General features: G+C 45.5%; 1 non-coding gene across 1 annotated transcript; it reads right to left on the bottom strand.

Moving 5' to 3' along the window:
* Nucleotides 1-15,185: 15,185 nt before the first annotated feature.
* Nucleotides 15,186-15,260, bottom strand: Trnas-cga (transfer RNA serine (anticodon CGA)). Its single transcript has one exon. It is a non-coding gene; the product is annotated as a tRNA-Ser (tRNA).
* Nucleotides 15,261-16,905: the final 1,645 nt, after the last annotated feature.

Raw genomic sequence — 16,905 nt, forward strand, 5'->3', positions numbered from 1 at the left:
TTCGCTCGGTCGCAGTCAGAGTTTCTCCCTATGTTTCCAAAAAATAGTTGCACACTAGGCCATGTGCAGGAAAATCCCTGCCGACAATGAAGTTTCTTTTTAAGAGTGGTTGCACGGTGGTAAGCAAACAGAAGAAAAATACTTCTTACCCGCGATGGAGGACCTGCAAAGCTGGTCTGTCTAGCAAGCATAACGCTATATGCAACCCAACTGCACAACGACTGTTTGAAATTGACGTTTCTGGCCAATTAACATCACAGAAAATCAAGGATCTGTTAGGTGATAATCATAGTAGCTTAGGCCGTCCGTTGTCGCCGAGCGGTTCTAGGCACTACAGTCTGGAACCGCGCTGCCGCTACGGTCGCAGTTTCGAATCCTGCCTTGGGCATGGATGTGTGTGATGTCCTTAGGTTAGTTAGGTTTAAGTAGTTCTAACAAAGGAACCTCCTCATCGCACCCTCCTCAGATTTAGTTATCGGGATGGGGAGGCTCCCTTGTAAGTTCTTGGGGACTGATGACCTGAGATGTTAAGTCCCATAGTACTCAGAGCCATTTGAACCATTTGAGTATAATGCGACTGTAGGGACTATCTCGCGCACGCCTCCCGTGAGACCCACATTCTCGCCTTATATGCCCACACACTACGCTCGTAGTGTCCCTACCCAACACACTCATTACTCGTAGAAGACATTCTTACCAAGTCCCGTAAGAGTTCGGGTAATATGCGTGCACCCTCACAGAAGAATAAGGTCATCGCCAGTATTGCCATAAGTATATGCTTGTATGGATATGGTGTCTGTTCTTTCTACCTTTAACTCGTGTATTCGTCATACTGTACCGCATACTCGCAAGAACTGAAACCGCGTTATTTGCTAGTATTCCAGATGCTGCAGTTTTAATTTCCAACCGAGAGAGTAATTTCAGCTGAGCATCCAGATCTACCTCTGTCTGCGGCCAGTTTCCGTCCTCTCTCCAACTGAAAGACTATATTTCACGTGAACTAGCAGGCAGCATGGACATAATTATGAAATAATCGTGCATCATAGGCGTCTGTAGCGAGCTGACCGCTGGCCGAAGTAATTGAGCAGGTTGTTTGCTGCTACAGGTATACTAAAGAGACTGCCTACACTACGCTTGCCCGTCCCCTTCTGGTCTATTGCTGCGCGCTGTGGAATCCTTACCAGGTAGGATTGACAGAGGGAATCGAAAAAGTTCAAAGAGGAGCAGGGTAGAGAGTGCTTTGGGCATGATACGCAAATTTGGTTGCCAATCATTACTACAACGACATTTTTTGTTGCGCCAAGATCTTTTCACGAAATTTCAACTCTAACTTTCTCCGCTGAATGTTAAAATATTTAGTTGGCGTTCACCTACAAAGGGAGAAATGATCATTGTATTTTCATAAGAAAAATCAGAGCTTGCTGATTTAACTGTTCTAAAGAAAGACAAACTGGCCCAAACAGGCTGTAATATATTTATTGTCCGTGCTATTAGTTAATTTTGACCGTCGGACATTTTCAAAAAAGCCACTACATACGTGAAAGCACACATCGTTTCTATGTGCCTTTACATATATACTGAGTTCTTCGTAATAGGAAGCTTGAGGCTTGCGATAAGCGCTTGAAAGTGGCCGACGGTCGCTATTAGGTAATGTTGTTGTTGTTGTGGTCTTCAGTCCTGAGACTGGTTTGATGCAGCTCTCCATGCTACTCTATCCTGTGCAAGCTTCTTCATCTCCCAGTATCTACTGCAACCTACATCCTTCTGAATCTGCTTAGTGTATTCATCTCTTGGTCTCCCTCTACGATTTTTACCCTCCACACTGCCCTCCAATGCTAAATTTGTGATCCCTTGATGCCTCAAAACATGTCCTACCAACCGATCCCTTCTTCTAGTCAAGTTGTGCCACAAACTTCTCCCCAATCCTATTCAATACCTCCTCATTAGTTACGTGATCTACCCACCTTATCTTCAGCATTCTTCTGTAGCACCACATTTCGAAAGCTTCTATTCTCTTCTTGTCCAAACTAGTTATCGTCCATGTTTCACTTCCATACATGGCTACACTCCATACAAATACTTTCAGAAACGACTTCCTGACACTTAAATCTATACTCGATGTTAACAAATTCCTCTTCTTGAGAAACGCTTTCCTTGCCATTGCCAGTCGCCTGCTTGGACCTGTTATGTTCGGATACATTATTACTAGTGTCGTTTAAATATCTGGGCATAACATTGCAAACTGTGGTAGGGAAGGTGAATGATAGACTTCGGTTTATTGGGAGAGTTTGAGGAAAGAGAGGTTCACATGTAAAGGAAACCGCATATAGGATGCTGGTGCGACCTAGTCTTGAGTACTGCTCGAGTGTTCGGGATGCGTACCAGGAGGAATTGAAGGAAGACATTCAAGCAATTCAGAGACGGGCTGCTATACTTGTTGCTCGAACAACAAGTGACTGTTACGGACATGCTTCGGGAACTGAGATGGGAATCCCTGAAGGGAAGACGACGTCTTCGAGAAACACTATTGCGAAAATTTAGAGAAAAAAATGGTTCAAATGGCTCTGAGCACTATGGGACTTAACAGCTGTGGTCATCAGTCCCCCAGAACTTAGAACTACTTAAACCTAACTAACTTAAGGACATCACACACATCCATGCCCGAGGCAGGATTCGAACCTGCGACCGTAGCAGTCGCACGGTTCCGGACTGCGCGCCTAGAACCGCGAGACCACCGCGGCCGGCAAAATTTAGAGAACCAGCATCTGAAACTGACTACTGAACGATTCTACCGCCGCCAACATACACTGCGCGTAAGAACTACGAAGATAAGTTACGAGAAATTAGGGCTCATACGGAGGCATCCAGATAGTCGTTTTTCCCTCGCTCTATTTGCGAGTGGAACAGGAGGGAAAATGACAATTAGTGGTAAAGGGTACCCTGCGCCAAGCATCGTACGGTGGCTTGCGGAGTATCTGTGTAGATGTAGATGAAGATGTAGAATGTTTCTTTCTTAAGACATAATGAGGCTATGGATCGCCACAAGAACAAAATTCATTTAACCATTTTTCCCCCGCGCTGTTAGAGAGTGCACCTTTGGGGTAACAGCTTGAATGTAGTTCGATAAACCCTCTACCAGGCACTTAACTGTGAATTGCGAAGTAGTCATATGGATGCATAGGTAAATGCACTAGACTAGGTGTGTGTGTTCTGGTTACCAACAAAGAGCGTACTCCTTAGACACAAAGTGTGTTTCCGTGACCAACGAGGCAGGTTTATGGCAAGGACGACGTGACGTTTACTACTATTGATTCAGAAAATATCATGTGAATAGGTACGCGCTTGTGGGCGTTTTGTTTTTAGCCACTCCCGATTGTTAACAGCCTTTTTATGGCTTCCTCAGGTCTTTCCGAAGTAGAGTTTAGTTTGAATGACCGCTGCACATTTCACTATTACGACGTGGCTCGTCAAACACACAGTAAAGTGGACGTCGTAATAGTGAAATATGCAGCTAGACTTTATGAAACTGAAATATGGACGTTAAACACATAACTAGTGTGTAATTAAGTGGAAAAACTGTCAACACAGCTTCATTGTAATAATGATGCTTCATCTTTATGTAAGTACAGATATATTTTCGACAAATGCTGCCTTGCCACTTACAATTGTCCCACTTGTATCTGTTTAGTCACCAGCATATTTTTGTTGTTGTTGTATTTATACAGTGATCTCCAGCAATATAAACATGTACATGAATGTACAGGGTGTTTCAAAAATGACCGGTATATTTGAAACGGCAATAAAAACTAAACGAGCAGCGATAGAAATACACCATTTGTTGCAATATGCTTGGGACAACAGTACATTTTCAGGCAGACAAACTTTCGAAATTACAGTAGTTACAATTTTCAACAACAGATGGCGCTGCGGTCTGGGAAACTCTATAGTACGATATTTTCCACATATCCACCATGCGGAGCAATAATATGGCGTAGTCTCTGAATGAAATTACCCGAAACCTTTGACAACGTGTCTGGCGGAATGGCTTCACATGCAGATGAGATGTACTGCTTCAGCTGTTCAATTGTTTCTGGATTCTGGCGGTACACCTGGTCTTTCAAGTGTCCCCACAGAAAGAAGTCACAGGGGTTCATGTCTGGCGAATAGGGAGGCCAATCCACGCCGCCTCCTGTATGTTTCGGATAGCCCAAAGCAATCACACGATCATCGAAATATTCATTCAGGAAATTAAAGACGTCGGCCGTGCGATGTGGCCGGGCACCATCTTGCATAAACCACGAGGTGTTCGCAGTGTCGTCTAAGGCAGTTTGTACCGCCACAAATTCACGAAGAATGTCCAGATAGCGTGATGCAGTAATCGTTTCGGATCTGAAAAGAAATCTGGAAGAAATGGCGGCCCAGACCAGTACTTTTTAAGGATGCAGGGACGATGGGACTGCAACATGGGGCTTTTCGGTTCCCCATATGCGCCAGTTCTGTTTATTGGCGAAGCCGTCCAGATAAAAATAAGCTTCGTCAGTAAACCAAATGCTGCCCACATGCATACCGCCGTCATCAGTCCTGTGCACTATATCGTTAGCGAATGTCTCTCGTGCAGCAATGGTAGCGGCGCTGAGGGGTTGCTGCGTTTGAATTTTGTATGGATAGAGATGTAAACTCTGGCGCATGAGACGATACGTGGACGTTGGCGTCATTTGGACCGCAGCTGCAACACGGCGAACGGAAACCCAAGGCCGCTGTTGGATCACTTGCTGCACTAGCTGCGCGTTGCCCTCTGTGGTTGCCGTACGCGGTCACCCTACCTTTCCAGCACGTTCATCCGTCACGTTCCCAGTCCGTTGAAATTTTTCAAACAGCTCCTTTATTGTATCACTTTTCGGTCCTTTGGTTACATTAAACCTCCGTTGAAAACTTCGTCTTGTTGCAACAACACTGTGTTCTAGGCGGTGGAATTCCAACACCAGAAAAATCCTCTGTTCTAAGGAATAAACCATGTTGTCTACAGCACACTTGCACGTTGTGAACAGCACACGCTTACAGCAGAAAGACGACGTACAGAATGGCGCACCCACAGACTGCGTTGTCTTCTATATCTTTCACATCACTTGCAGCGCCATCTGTTGTTGAAAATTGTAACTACTGTAATTTCGAAAGTTTGTCCGCCTGAAAATGTACTGTTGTCCCAAGCATATTGCAACAAACGGTGTATTTCTATCGCTGCTCGTTTAGTTTTTATTGCCGTTTCAAATATACCGGTCATTTTTGAAACACCCTGTATAAACACTTCAGGATGGGCACAAGCCCGAAACCGGTCGTGTGACAAATAAATAGCCTTCTATTGTGACTGGTAGCTGAAATTTTTCTACACCCTATAAAGGAACGTTCATTTGATCGCAATTATTTACGTGGACAATGAATATAGAGCAATAGCTTATCTGTGGCATAAATCATTTGGGACCTACGTAAAACTGTCCCAAACAACAGGTGCTAACGGATAATTACTTAGCATTGTAACAGTAATGCACGTAACGAACTGTAATGAATTGCTACTAAACTGTCTAAAAAGGGCGATAAAATACGAGAAGTTGAGTGTCAAACATATTAAACTCAACTGTCATGTTTATAAGATCACGACATATAAATAACTGGTTTGTTTTCCCGTCAGTAAAAATGTGTCAAGGAATGACATTAACAGAACAAGCTACGAACAAATTAAAAACAACACGATATTGTAGTACCTACGTTACTGCAAATTACGATGTCAAGTTCCTTTGGACATGCAACTTTGAATCGTAATTCAGAATAACTCAGGCGCTGCAGTACCGTTTTATTCCGCCGACACCGGGCAAGCGACTTTCATATCAAATGTTCCACCTGTACGGGAATATACGTAATGGATGTGGAAGTAAAGATTGTAGACGTATGGCTGACGACAAACTGAAGTTTGGCTCTGGTCGCGAGTCGTACACGGATAGCCAAATGGTAAGGCGACAGCTCGCGATAAGCGGGAATTCCGGGTTCGTGTATTGGTCCGGCACAAATTTTCATTGTCGTCATTCCATTCTCCAATTGATGGTTGTCCTATTCGCGATTGCGAATAAATTTAATGTGTAATATCTCTTTATATTCGATGAATTATTCTGATACAATTCTACCCTTGTTTACAAAATTTCTATATATATATATATATTCTCCTTTACAAAAGATGTGTATTTGACATTTGAGAATTAATGATATTCATCGATATATTACGTAGTTGTTAATCAGAAGGGAACTTCCGAAAGACTGGATACGAACCTGCATTTAATAATCCAAGAGCTCCATTACTTCTTCGGAAGGTTAAACTTCATCAAAGCCAAATATCCGCTTGATCTGAGGTTTCACGACTGATTATACAACGCTCCCAAAAATTACGAGGCATTTTATTTGTACAGATTAGCAGACTGCCGCAAAGCACGAGCCTCCAGAGAAGAAGAATCATCGCCTGATTTCGTTCTAACATATAAAATTTCTGAATCATTTTGAGTGAATGAGCTATGACTGTGTTTCATATTATGAATGACTGATTGCTCGAACGAATTGAGAGCTACATAATCACGTAGATAGGAGAAAAAATTACAAATGAATTAAATAACAGTACCGAAATTATTGTAATTAATATGTAACTTTCGAGGATTGCTCAGAAAGTAATGCAACACATTTTTTTCTTCAACAATTCTTTATGGAACACAATGAGAATTACATACACGAAAGAATGGTGTTTTATCTAAACATCCTATTTTTCCACGTTACCTTCATCCCGTTCTATGGCCTCCCTCCAGCTCGAAACAAGGGCGTGTAAGCCCTGTCGGTACCAATCTTTGTCCCGATGGCGCGGGCACACTTCCTTTACTGACTGACAGATGCAGAGTCGAATACCGAGTCGTGATGCATGTGTGCTCGCCAATTGCAACATCAGCTCGCTGCAATATGTCAGGCATGGCAGCCGTGGATGGTCTCCGTGGCCGCTGTCAATCGTGGAGTTCGGCTGAACCGCCTGCTGATGACGTTACCCTTCTTGTCCAGCGACTAACTGTACTTCTGTCTACAGCAGATACTCCATAGACTTTGCACAAGCGTTTGTGAATATTCCCCACAGTTTCTTTCTCTGCAGATAAAACTTCAGTGACGTCTGGAACCGCGCGACCGCTACAGCCACAGGTTCGAATCCTCGCTCGGGCATGGATGTGTGTGATATCCTTAAGTTAGTTACGTTTAAGTAGTTCTAAGTTCTAGGGGACTGATGACCTCAGACGTTAAGTTCAAAATGGCTCTGAGCACTATGGGACTTAACATCTATGGTCATTAGTCCCCTAGAACTTAGAACTACTTAAACCTAACTAACCTAAGGACAGCACACAACACCCAGTCATCACGAGGCAGAGAAAATCCCTGACCCCGCCAGGAATCGAACCCGGGAACCCGGGCGTGGGAAGCGTGAACGCTACCGCACGACCACTAGCTGCGGACAGATGTTAAGTCCCATAGTACTCAGAGCCATTTGAACCATTTGAAGCCTTCAATGACGGCACGTTGCTTGTAACGTACAGCATCTACAGAGCCCGTTTTGAAACTGTCCTACAGCTACGCTCTCTCTCGGAAGTGACGGAAACTTGGCACGCTAACTCAGGAGACGTCAAATAATACACTCTTGCCCATAAATTAAGGATAATGCTGATACTTGGTGAAACAACGCTCTTGTGGGCGGTTTGGGGGTTTAAATCACCTCGGGGTATGACCATGAGGTTCATTAGGTCCATTTGACCTTTGTCGTCGCACGATGGCGCTGGCAGCAATCCACATACGCAGAGATGTGTTGGTGCATGGCAGAGTACGGTGCAGCGAGTAAGTGTGCAGACGTTTTCAGACGTGCTAATGGTGACTGTGCGTTGAAAATGGCTCAAAGAACACATATTGATGACGTTATGAAGGGTAGAATACTAGGGTGACTGGAGGCTGGTCAAACACAGCAGGTCGTAGCAAGGACCCTCCGTGTGCCACAAAGTGGGATCTCAGGATTATGGCGACGATTCCAACAGACAGGATACGCGTCCAGGCGCTACAGTGCGGGACGTCCACAGTGTACAACACCACGAGAAGACCGATATCTCACCATCTGTGCCCGCAGACGGCCACGGAGTATTGCAGGTAGTCTTGCTCAGGATCTTACCATAGCCACTGGAACAGTTGTCTCCAGACACACAGTCTACAGACGACTGAACAGACATGGTTCATCCGCCCGGAGCCCTGCAAGGTGCATTCCACTGACCCTTGGTCGCAGGAGAGCCCGTAAAGGGTTGTCTCAAGATCACAGTACATGGTCATTGGAATAGTGGTCCCAGGTTATGTTCGTGGACGAGTCCAGGTATAGTCTGAACAGTGATTCTCGCCGGGCTTTCATTTGGCTTGAATCAGGAACCAGATACCAACCCCTTAATGATCTTGAAAGGGACCTGTATGGAGGTCGTGGTTTGATGGTGTGGAGGGGGATTATGATTGGTGCACGAGGACCCCTGCATGTCTTTGACAGAGGAACTGCAACAGGTCAGGTGTATCAGGATGTCATTTTGCACCAGTATGTCCGCCTTTTCAGGGGTGCAGTGGGTCCCACCTTCCTCCTGATGGATGATAACGCACGGCCCCACCGAGCTGCCATAGTGGAGGAGTATCTTGAAACAGAAGACACCAGGCGAATTGAGTGGCCTGCCTGTTCTCCAGACCTAAACCCTCTGTCGATGTATCGCTGCACGTCTTCAAACCCCTACGACACTTCAGGAACTCCGACGCACTGGTGCAAGAATGGGAGGCCATACCCCAGCAGCTGCTCGACCACCTGATCCAGAGTATGCCAACCCGTTGTGCAGCCTGTGTACGTGTGCATGGTGATCATATCCCACATTGATGTCGAGATGCATGCGCAGGAAACAGTGGTGTTTTGTAGCACATGTGTTTCGAGACGGTTTTCTCAACTTATCACCAATGCCGTGGACTTAAAGACCTGTGTCGTGTGTGTTCCCTATGTGCCTATGCTATTAGCGCCAGTTTTGTGTAGTGCCCCGTTGTGTTGCACCACATTCTGGAATTATCCTTCATTTATGAGCATGGGTGTACATACTAGTACGTAACGTTGCGCATTCATAGCATTGTTTTCTGCTGAGAAAAAAATGCAGTGCATTACTTTCTGGGCAACCCTCGTAGTTCTGAAGTCACTCGTTTACATCTCGAATAATGTAAAACAAACTGACTACAAAAGTTTTGTTAAATTATTCACTAAAAAGCGCATCTGGGGGACGAGGCAGAGAGTGCAGTCATTGCCGTAATGCGGAAACGCAGTGATTCATCTGACGTCCAAAAGGACATCATCATTGGCTTTCGGACCAAGTGTGAAAGCGTTTTAGAAATGGTTAACTTTATAAACTGTTCACGTGCCAACTTGGCTAAGGTATACCGCGCCTGATAAAATGGCGCTATCCAAAACCGGCGCCGAAGCAACAGTGATGCATGACGGGCCATGGATGACAGGGATGAACGACGGCTGCGGAGATGTGTACGGGCGAACAGACATGCAACTGCTGAGCGACTACCAGCGCAGGTGAACCAGGGGGCTACCAATAGTGTCTCCTCAATGACTGTTGAGCGAACGTTGCTGTGTATCGTCTTCCGCAGCAAGCATTTGGTATATGCAGCGATGCTTATTGTTGGAAGTCGCACACCAGTACTGCGACTGGACGTCCACTGAGTGGCGACAGGTTGCTTTTTCATATGAATGACGCATTAACGTCAGTGGACCGATGGCCATCGGAGTGCAGGGTGTAAAATGTCTGAAAGCAAACACCCTGCAACTATCGTCGAAGGGCGTTCCTCGGGTGACCTCGTCATTCTGGGAGGTAAGTATGCTTCTATTCCTGAGGACTATTTCCAATTCTACATGCAGTTTGTTTTCCCTCGGCGTGATGGCATCTGCCAGAAGGACAATGCAAGGTGTCTCACAGCTCAGAGTGCATGTGCGGTTGGAAGAGCACCGCCCGCATCTCGTGGTCGTGCGGTAGCGTTCTCGCTTCCCACGCCCGGGTTCCCGGGTTCGATTCCCGGCGGGGTCAGGGATTTTCTCTGCCTCGTGATGGCTGGGTGTTGTGTGCTGTCCTTAGGTTAGTTAGGTTTAAGTAGTTCTAAGTTCTAGGGGACTTATGACCACAGCAGTTGAGTCCCATAGTGCTCAGAGCCATTTTTGAAGAGCACCAGGGTGAGTTGACCGCACTCTCCTGGCCACCAGACTCCGGAGATTTAACCCAATCGAGAATCTATGAGATCATCTCTAATGGGCTCTTTGCGGCACGAATCCTCGCCCGAGAAACCTAGCGCACTTGGCCACGACACTGGAGTCGACATGGCTCTACAACCCAGTCTGTGCCTTCCAGGAACCCACTACAGTCCTCCTGAATGTCCGCGTTGCAATAGGTGCTTATTCAAGCTACTGACGGGTGGTCACATTAAAGTGAGTGGTCAGTGTTATTTATATTATGGTATAAATAATAAGGAAAAGAGGAAACGGAGATTTCTGTTTTTTTTTCCCTTTTGTTGCAAAACACACTCGCTTTGGACAACCACCGGCCATCAGGTGACGAAAAGGTGCTTACCTGTCTCTCAGTGTATTAAAATTAACAAGGCCGGAGTGACAGAGCGGTTCTAGGCGCTTGAGGCTGGAACCGCGCGACCGCTATGATCGCAGGTTCGAATCCTGCCTGGGGCATGGATGTGTGTGATGTCCTTAGGTTAGTTACGTTTAAGTAGTTCTAAGTTCTAGGGGACTGATGACCTCAAGATTTGTAGTTGATTCGTTATCCAAATTTTTTGACAAATTTTAAGTCGTAGCGGACTCTCTGTGAAGGTGGTGAGGAGCGATGATATTTCACGACCTCAGTAACGTCGTCCAAATCTCACTGCATACAAGGCATGACTTACATGACATCCATTTGTTGAGGTAATTTGCTTATCACATTCAATCTCGCGTAAATTATTTGCACAGCTTATGTTTTAATGAAGCTACAAGAAACTAATATGAACAAAAGCCTCTGGAACTCGAGCTCTGAGAATAATTAAACACCAATAAACACCAAACAAAGAAAGTATTTAGATACAAGATCCTCTAAAATTTCTTCCGTATCGTGAAAAGGTGCAACTGCTTCTCTCTCTCTCTCTCTCTCTCTCTCTCTCTCTCTCTCTCTCTCTCTCTCTCTCTCTCTCTCTCTCTCTCTCTCTGTGTTTGTGTGTGTGTGTGTGTGTGTGTGTGTCTTTGAAAATTTCGTACTATTAATTAACTTTCAATCATATTTCTGGGAGCCTCTCTCGTGTACAATGCTCTCTCTGTTTCAAAGTGCTTTAATTGGGCTGTCTTTTTTTCCTCTTTTTTTCCTACTTTTTCTGTTATATGTTCATATATACGCTCTCGTAAAAAGACTTTACACAGCATCTCTTTATAAAAAGTATTTTAATTGACCTCCTTTACTTTACTTTTGTTATCGCATTCCCTGTTGTACCTCGCGTCATAACTGCACCTCAAGCGAGCCTCTCCTTCCGGCACTTTGCCTGCGCAACGTACAGCAGTTCAGAGCCTCGGGCGGCTTACCCGAAGGTCCAGTTTATCCTCAGTGCTTGGCCGATGTTGGCAGGATTCTGCCACTTTAAACACATATTTTTTGTAAAAAAATGCATGGTTTTATTCCAAACAAAGCTTAATGAAATGATATATAGCTGTGAAGGACAACACAAAAAATTTTGAATGCTCGTCCCCTCCTTTTCACAGAATTATTAATTTCCGGTGGTCGCTCATAATACACCAACGTCAGTGACTACAAGACAGCTACAATATTTAATACATTGAAAGTATTAGACGTTTGAACCACAGCATTCTGTAAAATAATCTAAAAGACCACCAGGACAAAGGGTGACGTCGATACTGGGTGTGTAGCTTGCAAGATAGGCGGAGAAGGGGGGAAGGGGGGAGGAGGAGATTAGTGTTTAATGGCCCATCGACAACGAGCTCAGTAGAGACGGAGCACATGGTCGAATCAGGGAATAATGAGGAAGGAAATCGTTTTTGCCCTTTCAAAGGAACCGTCCCAGCATTTGCCCGAAGCGGTTTAGCGAAATCACGGAAAACTCAAATCAGGATGGCTGGATGCGGATTTGAACCGTCGTCCTCCCGAATGCAAAAAATGGTTCAAATGGCTCTGAGCACTATGGGACTCAACTGCTGGGGTGATAAGTCCCCTAGAACTTAGAACTACTTAAACCTAACTAACCTAAGGAAAGCACACAACACCCAGCCATCACCAGGCAGAGAAAATCCCTGACCCCGCCGGGAATCGAACCCGGGAACCCGGGCGTGGGAAGCGAGAACGCTACCGCACGACCACGAGATGCGGGCCCGAATGCAAGACGGGTGTACTAACCACTCCACCACCTCGCTCGGTTTGCAAAATAGGATGCGTAGAGCCCCTTTGCTTGAGACGAAGAACAAAATTATATAAAGCATGTTTTAAAATCACAAAACCAGAAACTGAAACAACACAAGAAAAAGAACAACCACGCGACATTATGGCAAAGCATAAATTTACCGAAAACAAAGTTGTAAATAATGTCACAAAGGAAACTTCCTGGCAGATTAAAACTGTGTGCAGGACCGAGACTCGAACTCGGGACCTTCGCCTTTCGCAGGCAAGTGCTCTACCAACTGAGCTACCCAAGCATGACTCATGCCCCGTCCACACAGCTTTACTTCCGCCAGTACCTCGTCTCCTACTTTAGAAACTTCACAGAAGCTCTCCTGCGAACCTTGCAGAACTAGCACTCCTGGAAGAAAGGATATTGAGGAGACATGGCTTAGCCACAGCCTGGGGGATGCTTCCAGAATGAGATTTTCACTCTGCAGTGGAGTGTGCGCTGATATGAAACTTCCTGGCAGATTAAAACTGTGTGCCGGACCAGGTCACAAAGGAATAACAGACAGTAGCAGCGAGAGGACATTGATTAAATCAATGGGGAAATTTCAAAATTTGTGTTGCACTGGGATTCGCAACCGGGTCTCCTACTTGCTAGGTAGAAGGGCCGACCACTGCCCCGGCCAGTGATCCCTTCAGTGAGGACGCGCAACAGGTTCGAACTCTTACGGGAATCGGCGAAGTGCCGCGAGTAATGATGATAATAGGTAAGGGGTACTACATTCGTAGTGTGTAGATAAGGTGAGAATTTGGGTCTGACGGGAGGTGTGCTGTTCCGATGACCACTGGGTCTGGATGAAGAAGTGGTCAGCGCTTCTGCCTAGTAATCAGAGGACCCAAGATCGAATCCTGATCCAGCATAAATTTTCAACTTTCCCCATTGATTTAAATCAACACCCGCTCGCAGTCACTGTTTGACATTCGATTGTTACTTGTGACTTGATTCATAGTGGCTGCTGGATCAAAATGGTATTCCGACATGTCCAAAGGAGTAGACACCAAGTTTATATATACAAAGTTGTGATTGTTTACAGACACAGACACACACACACACACACACACACACACACACACACACACACACACACAGAGAGAGAGAGAGAGAGAGAGAGAGAGAGAGAGAGAGAGGGCGTTGCGGGAGAGGGGAGGATGATGATGATACTTGGTTTGCTGGGCGCTCAACTGCGCTGTCATCAGCGTCCGTACAAAGTCCCAATTATTACACAGTCCAATTGTTTTACACAGTCCAATCTAGCCACAGTCACAAATGATGGTGATGATGATGATGAAATGATGAGGACAAAACAAACACCCAGCCCCATGCAGAGAAAATCTCCAGCCCAGCCGGGAATCAAAGCCAGTGCGCTGGGATCCACAGGCAGCAACACTACCCACTACACCACGTGCTGCGGACGGAGAGGGGGGGGGGGGGGGAGAATGAGAAGGGAGTGAAACATGAAGAAAGGGAAGAGCGTAACGAATCGTCTCATTGTCAGCTGATTTATCAGTTTATCAGAGACGCAGTGCTAGCACAGTTGTGCAAAGACGGAAAATAAAATCCCCGTTGGCGTTCTCAAAGAATCATCCCATTAGTTACCTGGACTTATTTGAGGAAGACGTGGAACACCTAGTTCCCATTGGGGAGGCAGAGATCACAATTTGGCTCCTCTTGAGTGCACTCGGTTCACGAAAAAGAAAAAAGAAAAAACGTGAATCCTTAAAACACGTAAACGGCGGAAACTCCTACATAATATTGCTGCAATATGGAAACTGCAGCGCTCAACGAGTCTAATAGCAAAGGATAGCGGATCTAGGAACAGCTATAAAAGATTAGAGGTAATTACGACTAAGCCCTAGCACACCACTTCTGACGTTCAAACATAATTTACAGTGAATCCGGTTATTTTCTTTTTTTGCTAATGCACCTGGACTAGAGAATACTGATACGAAGAAGTCACATTAAAATAAAACTGTGAGAAGCAATTCGTGAATAAAAAGACGTGCATCTAGAACTGTACTAAGATTTAACAAAAATAATACAAGTTTGCGACGTCTTTATTTTTCAGTGTCCTATATACTGAAGCGCCAAAGCAATTGGTATAGACATGCGTATTCAAATACAGAGATATGTAAACAGGCAGAATAGGGCGCTGGGGCCGGCAACGCCTATGTAAGAAAACAAGTGTCTGGTGCAGTTGTTAGATCTGTTATTGCTGCTATAATGGCAGGTTATAAAGATTTAAGTGAGTTTCAGCGTGGTGTTATAGTCGGCAAACGAGCGATGAGACACAGCATCTCCAAGGTAGCGATGAAGTGGGGATTTTCTCGTACGACCATTTCACGAGCGTACCGTGAATTTCAGGAATCCAGTAAAACATGAAATCTTCGACGTCATTGCGGCCGGAAAAAGATCCTGCAAGAATAGGACCAATGACGACTCAAGAGAATCATTCAACGCGACCGAAGTGCAATCCTTCCACAAATTTCTCCAGATTTCAATGCTGGGCCATCAACAAGTGTCAGTGTGCGAGCCATTCAACGAAACGTTATCAATATGCAGAATGAGATTTTCACTCTGCAGCGGAGTGTGCGCTGGTATGAAACTTCCTGGTAGATTAAAACTGTGTGCCGGACCGAGACTCGAACTCGGGACCTTTGCCTTTCGCGGGCAAATGCTCTACCAACTGAGCTACCCGAGCACGACTCACGCCCCGTCCTCACTGCTTTGCTTCTGCCCGTACCTCGCCTCCTACCTTCCAAACTTTACAGAAGCTCTCCTGCGAAGGTAGGAGGCGAGGTACTGGCAGAAGTAAAGCTGTGAGGACGGGGCGTGAGTTGTGCTTGGGTAGCTCAGGTGGTAGAGCACTTGCCCGCGAAAGGCAAAGGTCCCGAGTTCGAGTCTTGGTCCGGCACACAGTTCTAATCTGCCAGGAAGTTTCATTATCAATATCGGTTTTTGGAGCCGAAGGACCACTCGTGTACCCTTGATGACTGCACGACACAAAACCGTACGCAACGTCTGGGCCCGTCAACACTGACTTTGGACTGTTGATTACTGGAAACATGTTGCCTGGTAGTACGAGTTTCGTTTCAAATTGTATCGAGCGGATAGATGTGTACAGGTATGGAGACAACCTCGTCAATCCATGCATGGGCCCTGCATGTCAGCAAGGGACTGTTCAAGATGGTGGAGTCTCCATAATGGTGTGGGGCATGTGCATGGTACCCATGATACGTCTAGCTACGACTCTGACAAGTGACAAGTACGTAAGCATCCTGTCTGATCAAATGCATCCATTCATGTCCATTGTGCTTTCCGAAGTTCTTGGACAATTCAGCAGGACAATGCGACACCCCACACGTACAGAATTGCTACAGAGTGAATCCAGGAACACTCATCTGAGTTTAAAGACTTTCACTGGCCACCAAACTCTCCAGATATTAACTTTATTGAGCTGATCTTGGATGCCTTGCAACGTACTGTGCTCCACCCCCTCGTACCCTTACGGATTTGTGGACAGCTGTGAAGGATTCACGGTGTCAGTTCACTCCAGTTCTACTTCAGACATTAGTCGAGTCCACATCACGTCGTGTTGCGGCACTTTTGCGTGCTCGCGGGGGCCCTACGCGATATTAGGCAGGTGTACCAGTTTCTTTGGCTCTTCACTGCATATCTGAAGAAATAAACATTTATGACGATCTACATCCGTATTAAATAGACGAATTGTATTCGCAAACTGCGAATACGATTGAACATCATCTATAGAGTTTATTAGTGACACAAGAAAGTTCGTGGCGGAGCGTGACTCGAACCCGGATTTCCTGCTAAACACATGCGATCGCCTTAACCACTTCTGAAAAATACAACCTTTGCAGGCTTGTATTCCATGCCAAGAAAAGCCAAAAACGACGATAGTTACATTGTCTCTCCGTGTGCGGAAATCACGTTGAGTGCGAGCACTAAGAAACGTAGGCTTGGACTGATCCAGCAAGCGTAACCGAACGGCTGAAGTGGTTAAGCCGAGTCCCCGCGCTAAGCAAAAACTCTGAGTTCGAATCCCGCTCCTTCAGAAATTTTCTTGTTTCACTAATGTACACATGGGTCATTTCTACGAAGAAAAGAAATACAGACTATTTGGAAAGAGTTCTATGGTCAAGCTCTCGATATTAATTGGGTTCTTAAAGCGTACAACTGCGTAATACTGCTGTGAACTCGAAAAATAAAGAAGCAAAGACACCAAAGCCAAGTATCAGATGAGCTACAAAATATTTCACTTCTGAGAAACATCACTCCGATAATCATAGTAAACTTATTTTTTTTATTTTCCTCGCCAGGCAGCACTGA

The sequence above is a fragment of the Schistocerca cancellata genome, chromosome 2, assembly GCF_023864275.1.
Source record: "Schistocerca cancellata isolate TAMUIC-IGC-003103 chromosome 2, iqSchCanc2.1, whole genome shotgun sequence".
Classification (NCBI taxonomy): domain Eukaryota; kingdom Metazoa; phylum Arthropoda; class Insecta; order Orthoptera; family Acrididae; genus Schistocerca; species Schistocerca cancellata.